The sequence below is a fragment of the Austrofundulus limnaeus genome, unplaced genomic scaffold (genome assembly GCF_001266775.1).
Source record: "Austrofundulus limnaeus strain Quisiro unplaced genomic scaffold, Austrofundulus_limnaeus-1.0 Scaffold2, whole genome shotgun sequence".
Taxonomy (NCBI): domain Eukaryota; kingdom Metazoa; phylum Chordata; class Actinopteri; order Cyprinodontiformes; family Rivulidae; genus Austrofundulus; species Austrofundulus limnaeus.
This window is the reverse complement of record NW_013952404.1, coordinates 9,217,203-9,225,273: the sequence shown is the minus strand read 5'-3', so window position 1 is coordinate 9,225,273 and position 8,071 is coordinate 9,217,203.

Genomic DNA, 8,071 nt, shown 5'->3' with positions numbered 1-8,071 from the left:
GATTTAATACTAAACATAAATACGTTTCCCCACTAAACTTCCTTTTTATTGTATGGATTTATTTATTTCATTTTTTTTTTTGCTTATAATGTAGGCTGTAAACACCTGCAGATGTGGAGAAGAAAGACTGCCTTGTTGCAGGAGTTTGAACGTGTGATTTTAAGTGAATTATCATTTATAGAATGCATTTTGAATGGAGTTGTGTGAAAGGCTGTGTTGTAATCAGACTGTATTCATAACAAAAGTGGATATGTTGCTTTAGACTTAAAAGTTTTTCTTTATTTAATTCAGTTTTATTTTACTTTTTTACTTTTATTTTTATTTTTTTACTGTGATTCCAGAATTGAGACCACCAAATAATGCCCCGTTTTGCTCTTTTCTTTACAGATAAGTATTTAAATTAAAAAATGTTTTAGTTGCTACAGGCTTGTTTATGAAAACAATGTTGTGAAATAAAACAAAAAGATTAAAATGTGAGAACCTGCGTCTGTTATTGGATGAAGTAGGAAAAATGAAATGTATGCACATTTTCAAACACGTTTATGAAGGGTTTTACATATATGTTTTTTTTCTATGTGCACTTAACTATCTTCTGCAGCTAGTTCCTATAAAAATATTTAAACTATACAGATAATTGTATGAGCGTCACTTCATTCACCATGTGTCTGAGAATACGTTGAATTTTATTAGGAGTTTACAGCCAGTTCTGCTCGTTTGCTTGACATCGACTTGCAAAACATGAGCGAGTAAATGTTTTGCTGTCAGTTCTCTGAGCTTTTACGCCACCCAGGAGGCTTGTTTGTCTTTAACAGGCAGTCTGGGGCCAAACAAGCTCCGAGTGTAAACTGCCAGTCATACTTAAGTGCCTTTCTGTATGTTACTGTTTGTGTCGTAATTTCAGCACATAAACATCGGGGATATACATTCTCTGTTATTATGGATGTGGGAAATTATTGCCAAAGCTCCAGCAATTATAGTTGTGTATGTATCTTGTTGGGGAAGTTTTCTTTTCAAGCCTCTTCAAAGAGGTATATAAACATTTAATAACAACACACAAGACTAAGGAAGACATTTGGGGATGGATGAACTTTCATCCCCTTCCATCATTAGGTGCTTTAAATCTGACTCAAATCTCCAGGATATTTGGCTCATAAAAAGAAAATGGTACCCCTTTACACCTAATAAAAGACCCAAATTAACCCACATCCTCGTATGCCACGAGAAGTGGCAGGTTTAAGGACACCTAAATGGCTGGAAGACTCCAGCGTTCCTCAGCTTTCACATCCAAACTTAAATTATCAGTACGTTATGTAGGATGTAGATGTATATAATTTTCCAAACATAGTCATTACTGAGGTGTCAGGATGCCTTCTCATTAACATGAAAAAGAAGGATTCCTATATCCAAGCATTAAATGGTGGCATTAACATCAGATGCTTTAAGATGTTTCCCACCTTGTGAAGTTTATAGGCTTCCATATGATTATGTATAAAAGCGCCTCTGGTTTTAAAAGCAAAATCAGTCGCTCCTTTTTGTTTGATCTCAGACTGGACAGCGATAAGGGGAGACGTGAAGGTTTTTGGAGCAGAGCGCGCAGTGACTCAGCCGTCTTCTGTAAACTGTGCGGAGAAATCAACAGAAACACAATGAAAATGTCAGAAAGGCAGCTTACGTTCAAGGAGTTCCTTATCAGTGAGAATATTGGACATTACCTCTACTAATTCAGCAGAAAATGTCAACACGCCAATAATTTTCATCAGAATAAATAAGGAGTATTGTGACACAGTATACACAATTTACATAATAACACAACAATACATGTGCATGAATTGGTTACGGATGGTAGAAGGTTTGGACCCAGAACGCAGACTGGCAGGGAGCTCTAAAAAAATAACTAAAATACGTTATTTTTAACTGAATAAAACATGACAGTAAAACACTTACAAATAAGTGAAGATAATCACAAGTAGGCACAAAAAAGGCACGAGGAGAACCATAACACAAAACTGATAATGTTCCACTGGTAAGCTGTGACAGAGTGAATATAAAGGCCGAGGATAATGAGGGAGGCAGCTGCAGCTGTGAGTYATGGGAACAGAGAACAGGTAAGGTGGGCGTGACAAAATAAAGGAGCAGAGACCCAATTTACACACTGTTGTTATGAATGAAACCATAGCCTTTCTGCCATGTTTTGGATGTTGTACACAACAGCAGTGTTCAGTTTCTCTGAAACCAAAATATTTAGAATCCAGAGTGGGTGGAAGGTTTTGGAAACGTATTGGTGTGATATCATGTGCACTAGAAACGGTCGTAGTCAGTTTCTTTGCTGAATGGAGAAGGGGGGTCTCTGCTCTGCAGTCACCGAGTGGGAGTCTCTTGATGTGTGGGAGGAGTTTGTCGAAGACATGATTGGTCTGTTTGATTTTTTTGGGAGGCGTTTGTTAAAGATGTGATTGGTTGGATTGGCTGTTTTTGGTGGGTTTGAGGAAGCTGGCAGCAGCTGGGGGGACGTGTAGCTTGCTCAAAATGAATGCACCATTATTTTTAAAATAATTATTAATTTTTGTAATAACTCGAGACAGGACGATGCTAGCCGCACAAAAATGTGTAACAATTTGGCTCAGTCAAAACTGCCCTAACCTGAAAATATAGCTATAMTTTGAGTATTAATATTAGTTATAACTCAAGACTAACACACAAAATTTGAAGTGAATAATTTATGTTTACATGTACGCAAAAAATATTTTGAGATATTGTTCTGTTTTAAATTATAGACAGTCAATAAATTATATTTACATTTTCACAATATATTTACTGTTACCACTACCATACTTACTTTTTTAACTTGCCCTCAAAACAAATCAGTCTGACCAATCACGGTTTTTTCAAACTCCGCCTCCCCGCAAGAACTCCGCCTATATTCCAAACTCTGCCAATTATGGTTAGGACAAACTCTGCACACACAAGAAACCCTCACTATWCCACAGAAACCCCTTGCTTGCATGAGTAGATGAACAACAGTAACAATCTTTGGTCCAAACTAACATTCATGTTTTCAACATCTTAGATGAACTGTTTTCATTCTAGAGACTGAACTGTCTGCAAGCACGCGCGTCTCGTTGAAAGCCCAAAATCTCTGTGACACCCGGCACGGAAACTACTGCAGATATAAGGAGCGCAACAACGTTATCCGTGTAAATATGTTTGGTTTGTTTTTATCATGTTGGTTTGCTGTAATCAACATTGGAAAAAATGCTGACGTTTTCAGGGATTGTTCGCATGTAAACAGGTCCTAAATGTGGAAAAYTACAGGGAGAAGGGACTAGTGGCACAGAGAGACAAAAAGTAAACACAAGGGGATGAAACAATGAAACATTGAAACAAAAACAAACCCAAAAATTGCCAAAAATAAATAAAAAACACAGATTTTGACAGAATTAGTATGTGGGGGTGAGACTGGAGACACTGATGTCAGTGGAAGCGACCAACTTTTAAATAAATCAAACCTCTTCAAGTAAAATATGTCACTGCTTGTTATTTTATAAAGTAACTTAATGCAGTGAATGCATCTCTTGAAATTTCCTTTAATTCTCTGACAGCAGTTTCCTAATTTGTTTTAATTATTTCGCTGTGGGGCTCATTGAAAACACATGTGAGGCTGTGACTAAAACTGATGTAACAGCTTGTCATGACTGTTAGTAAAAACAGCTGTCTTCACAATATTTAAAGGTATAAATTATCTGGTTTGTTAGGCTGGATTATATGTGTAGATTATCGTGATCCATTTGTAAGCCGCTCATAAATAATCTCAAATCTGGGTGAGATCAAACAGCTCGTAGTCAATTTTTAGTCCTTGAGAGCCTTTTGATGCTGCCTTTCTATGCGTTAAATAATTATTTCCTTTTTTCACCAGAAGTGTTTTCGGACACAGTAAACAGTCCTTGTTCTTTCAGCCTGTGTTTATTCATGACGTGACGCACACAGGAATGTGTTTATGCAAGGATGTATACTTTAAAAGTCACAGTTACAGAGCAGCTTTATGAATCATGTCCAAGTTCAGTGGGCGAACATCACTAAAACCAATCTAAATATTGTCAGRGGATAGTTAAAGAAGTCCACCTGCGCATCTCTTCAAGCTGTTTATTATTCCAGCTGATGAATCAAATGCATGTGAAGCTAAAAATGAGATGAGYGAGCTAAAATTATATAATCTAAACTGTGTTACAGAGATCAGAACCACGATTTAATAGAGACAAATCCTTTTAAATCTGTCTTTTTCGCATTTAATCACTCAMTTGTGGTCTATATAAAGTGGAACTGCTATGCTTTGGTCTGAATTTCTCCTGATTGTAACTCCACAATCCCCTCTTTCACCCCTTTTCTGAGGTGTGTCTCAGCTTAACTAATTTTGATGCTGTCTTTAAATCCAAACGAGGCTCTTTGCACCCCGCCCCCTTCAGCTTCCAGAGCGGTTCATTCTGTTTTGATAGATGAATTTTTGACTGCATTGGTACCAAAACAATTATTTACAAATGATTAAAGATTTCAACAAGAGAAGACTGGTTCCAACATGTAAGGCTGGATGGACAAGAGTCTGACCCAGACCCAGAGGAGAGTGAAGACCACCAAACTGTAGAAAAGTCCAGACCTTATTTAGAAGTTCTGTCGCAAATATTGTGACGTAATACTTCAGAACATGTCATAAAAAAAAACAGAGAAAACTGAACGGGTATAAAAATATGACCCAAACAGGGTATAAAGATAACTTTGCAGCAGCAAGAGAGACCGTACTCCTAAAAACTGTGCACAACAAAATGCATATAATGGCTAAAAATGTGGATTTTGCATGATATGCCCCCTTTAATTTTATGCTGGCTCTAGAATTTTTGCAGTTTACATTTAGAAAAAAGTTAATTAAAAAAAGATTCACTAAAAATCTAAATTCTGCATGAAAGTCGATACGTTTAGGTAAATGGAACAGTATAAAGTTGCCCTAATTYTGTTTTTGTCTATTAAAATAAAATAAGATGATGAAAATTAGGAGATCAGGATGGCTAACATCAAAGTTTTAAATCCAAGTTTTAAATGTTTCATGATGAAACGAACATTTTATTGAAGGACGTGACAAAATGGCTACACCTCAAAGAGGTCATGCATAATTGTTTTGTTTTTCCCCCCCTTATCCCCCCTGATTCCAGAAAAATAGAAATGGGGACACATTCACTTGAAAAGGAAGGATGAGCTGCTCTGCATTCCCAGAAAGCATGAGAGCCTCTCGGAGCCAAGGGGATGTCTGAAACAGCTGATTAGATTATCCTGCTGGGACTGCGGTGACGCTTTAGGCTGCGGCTGCCACCCAGACGCTCACCTCAGCTGTCCTCATCCAAACTCCCAGCTTCCAGCCCTCCCAGGRGCCGCAGAGCTCCTTCTCCCCCTGTAGGATCCAGCTGGAATGTCAGCATCAGCAGCCTGGCTACATCTCACAGAGGAGGCAACGCAGCAAATATTTGGAGAAGAGATAATAAATGATATTTATACATAAGAACTGAGCTCATAAGTTATATTTTAGAAGTGTGTTTGTTTGAGCTGCTAGGGGATATTCAGTTTAGTGTGATTTGATATTAACTTGTAGTTTAGGACTTTCTTTTGTAGAAAAATAACTGAATTCAGATTTTTTTGACTTAAATCTCAGAATTCAGATTTCTTTTCTTAGAATTTTGAAAAAAGTCAATCTCAGAATTCTACTCGGAATTTTCAACTTTAAGAAGTAGTTATACAGTGACTGCCTTTACTTGAAAATCTTCCAGAGAAAACAAAACTCTCAATAGTTTTGTGTTTAATAAGAGCAAAAAGAGTTGTCCAGCTGCAGAAATCTTGTCCGGTTGTTGTTTTCCTTTTAAAGCCTCTAAAAGTCAGTGATTTAGAAAAAATAAAAAATAAAAAAAACCTCACAGATGCATCATATTTCTTCCACAAGACCAAAGATATATGGAGGCAACTTAAACCTAAAGCTTTTTTGGCATTTTCAATTTCCCTCTCAGTATTTCACTTCATGTGTTTGAAGCTCAGGAGGTCCCAGGTCAGAGAAAAAGTATGTACAAACGAAGAAAGACAAGAAAAACAAGCAGCGGGGTGGGGGTGAAATGAAAAGCAAGCAACTGCTACTTACTGGACAAATTGTGTGTTGAGTTATCCACTAAAAATACAAAAGTAATAATAAAAAAYCACTTTTCTATAAAACCCAAAGGGCTTAGATATCTGAGTGAATAGTTAAAAATATTAAATACTCCCCCAGCATGTTGTGTTACCAAGGTGTTCACAAAATCTCAGTTTCCAAACCCTGAAAGTTCACAGGTTATTGCTGTCAGTGATAAAAAAAAATATCTGCCATATCTCACTGCTGATGTGTACAGAGAGAGAAGTTGATGATATTTTCCATGCCGAGCCCCTCGAGGTGCAGGCTGCCACACAGGACCTGCTCTCCAGAAGCCCCTCAAGCTGCACTCTGTCAGAGATAAACGAGGGTCAAAGCAGCCTGGTGGTGGTGGTGGTCTCCACCTCCTTCCAGCTTCCCTCAAGCAGCACAGGTCTGGACTGTGATAAAAGCACTGGAGAATTATTATAAAACACGTGTGGTGCTCGCGGTGTGTTCTCCAGATGTYCTCAGTGCAGCAGGTGGACGGCTGCATCCTCCACACTAACACCTGGAGATGTGTTTGCAGCAGGGGCCCCGAGGTGGACATTTATTCAAACCTCTTTAAGGCCTTCAGTTACAGACTCAAGACAAATTATTTTAAAAAAATGAAAAGATCTTAGAAACTTGTGAATGATTCATGTCATAGTCACAGTTTTATTGTGATGCAGGTGTTTACCAGCCGAGTTCATTAAAACTCTTCATTGCAGACACAAACAATGACTAACATCTGACCAGCTGGCTGATTGATGCTCTAATCGCACCTCATTTGAGCTTTTATAAAGCAAATAACCATTTTTGACGGCTTCTGTGTTTGTGCTTTTGGTGAAACAGGTCCAGGAGACCTCTCTGTCCCCAGAGACTCTCTCCAGCTCCTCCTGAGGGACCCCAAGGTGTTCCAGGGCCAAAGAAGATATTTAATCTCTCTAACAAGTCCAACAAGGGTCTGCCCCGGGGTCCTTTGTAACATGCCCAGGAGTTCTTCAAAGGATTCATCCAAATCAGATGCCTGAACCTCATGATTGGTCAACCATGGAAAAAAAGTAAGGTTATGAATATAACCACGGTTCCTTGAAGGAATGGAACGAAGTACAACACACAGTTGTAGATGGGACATGCGCGCCCTCACACGCCTGGCTGAAGCCACCTCTAATCARGTCTTTAGACCGGTGACGTGGTGACGTTGAACYTCGGGTGACAGGCTCCACCTTCACCCTATAAGTTCGGAGTCACCAGCGTCATTATTCAGTTAGATACTGCCCTTCACCGAGTCTTTGTGATGCGGGGCCAACAAGGTGTTGTACTTCGTTCCATTCCTTCAAGGAACCATGGTTATATTCATAACCTTACGTTCCTTTTCAGTCATTTCACTCAGTACAACACACAGTTGTATATGGGACTTGTCAAAGCGCCCCGCAGAGCAGTATCAAACCTGAGTTAAGTAGTGTGCCTGAGTAAGTACTGTACTAATGCAGAGCTTTGGACCCGGCAGAAAGTACAGAATGAGCCACCGAAGGTGCTGTCACATCCAGGCTGTAAAATCGTGCAAATGAGTTTGGTGAGGCCCAGCTGGCCGCGGCAATAATGTCACTCACAGGTACCCCTTTAAAAAGGGCCCAAGATGTCGCTACACCCCTGGTGGAGTGAGCTTTAACTCCAAGAGGGATTGGAAGGTTTTTGCTGCTATATGCTAACAAGATGGCCTCTACAATCCAGTGAGAGAGTCTTTGTCTAGAAAGAGCTTTACCTCTGTGTGGGTTAGCAACAGCCACAAACAGCTGACCACATGACCTTTCATCCTGTGTGCGGCTGATGTAAGTGCGTAGAGCACGTACAGGGCACAGAAGATGCAGCCTCTTTTGCTCCTCAGATGCAAAA